Raw genomic sequence first — 1826 nt, 5'->3', positions numbered from 1 at the left:
ACTAGCCTGATTACCTTGTATATACAATGCATGCCTTACAATGACTATGCCCTTGAAGAACTAAAATACTGATAAAAGGGGAACATCCTGCCCTAGAAGGCGTCGGAGGCTAGATGATTGCCAAAGAAACAAGAAGTCAGCAAAAGACTGCGGTAATGAGGGGAAAGGTAAAGGTGGCAGGGGGAGATCGTGACCACCAACTCAATTCAAGACTGGAAAGACTTGCCCCCACACACACCTGCAAGGAGCACGCGTGCTAATTTACATAGCAAGTGAGGCTAATTTGAACATAACTAACCAATGAGCATGAACTTATGTGGGTTTTTACTAATCATGTAACAATATAAATACGCTGTAGTTCTTTTGTATGGTGTGCTAGCTTTGTGGAATTACCACCTAGCACCCATCTTGGTGCAAACATGAGCTAAATAAATATCTCAGCTGTGTGTGTAAGATTGGCTTATTGCACACCGGGTACCGGACCCCGCTTGTGGGATAACAAAACCACAACTGGTTTTTTGGTGGTAGCAAAAAAGAGTGTGGATACTGAAGTGGTAGTGCAGTGGTATTCATGTAAAGCAGTGTTAAAAATTTGTAGTAGTTCTATGTGCATGTTATGGCCACATCTCTACAGTAGTGACAGAGAAGTCTATGGGAACCAGACGACTATTGCAAGTTTCTTGACAGCAGCAGGCAAACCATGCATCACCTCTGAAAGGATGCCACTGCCACATACCTTTCTTTGCAACCTCAGATGGTCACGATGTTTACATACAGCAAAGCACTTCAAACACACTCAAAATCCATGGCAAAACATGTAGCATCTTCATAAGGCTGTTGCCATACCGGTTTGCAAGCTTCCATTGCAGCGGTGGCAGGAGTCTGGGGTGCATTTCAACAGCTAGTGTTTCTGCAGTAAGCCCAGTGGTTCTTTAAGGGCTTTGGAGCCATCAACTTTCCTCACTAGGAGGGGAAGAACTATGCAGCAGATGGAACTTTGATCCAGGAATGGAATTTCACCAGGAGGGTGTGGAGGGCAGAATGCAGAGACTATGTGCAGCAGTGCTCCTGAAGTGCCGTTCTTCAAGAGGTGCAGTTGCTATGGAACTATGAACTTACTCTGCAGTGTCTGAAAAGATCACCAGCTCTGTAGAGACTCTGGAGCCACACTGCAGCAGTAGAAGCGTAGAACTGTTCTGTAGATGTACTGTAACCATGGCACTGCAAACCTCTGCAGGGAGGTGTGAATCATACAATGGTTAAATACTGGTGCTGAAATCCGCAGTATGGCAAAGTGTGCAGGTCTATGGAGTATTTGTAGCTGGAGCATGGTAAGATTTGTCTTCAGCACCAGCCGTAGTACAGGAATCCTTGCGTGGGCTTTCCAACAGAAGCTTAAGTTCCAGCACTCATTTGGGATGACAAGCATGAGGCTATGCCACCTCCCTAGAGCAGTGCATGCAGGATACAATAGATAGCCTGGTGACGCATCCCCACTTTCTACCCTGTGCCTAGAGAAAGCACCTCTTTTATGCACTGACAGAGCGACGACCTGTCCTGTACCCACCCTCCTGCTCTTGGCCCGCTTGGCCGGGCTCTGAAATGCAGCCAGTACAGTAAGCCCATTTCAGGGAAAGGCCACAGCAGGCAAGCTGACTGCCAAGCAAATAGCCCATTTATTGCCAGCGCTAGCACTTCTTTGTCGCTGTCAGTTTTCCCGTCTTCCTCCTCTGCAGTACCGGACCAGGTTCCCGATTTCCCGCGGATCCCTCCGCCCCAGCCGAGCACACGGTCCCGCGCCCGCACTCCCGCCCGCCCCCGGCCCC

This window comes from Aptenodytes forsteri, unplaced genomic scaffold (assembly GCF_000699145.1).
Source record: "Aptenodytes forsteri isolate BGI_AS27 unplaced genomic scaffold, ASM69914v1 Scaffold234, whole genome shotgun sequence".
NCBI lineage: Eukaryota > Metazoa > Chordata > Aves > Sphenisciformes > Spheniscidae > Aptenodytes > Aptenodytes forsteri.
The sequence above is the reverse complement of the archived record's forward strand: the minus strand, read 5'-3'. Positions refer to the sequence as shown.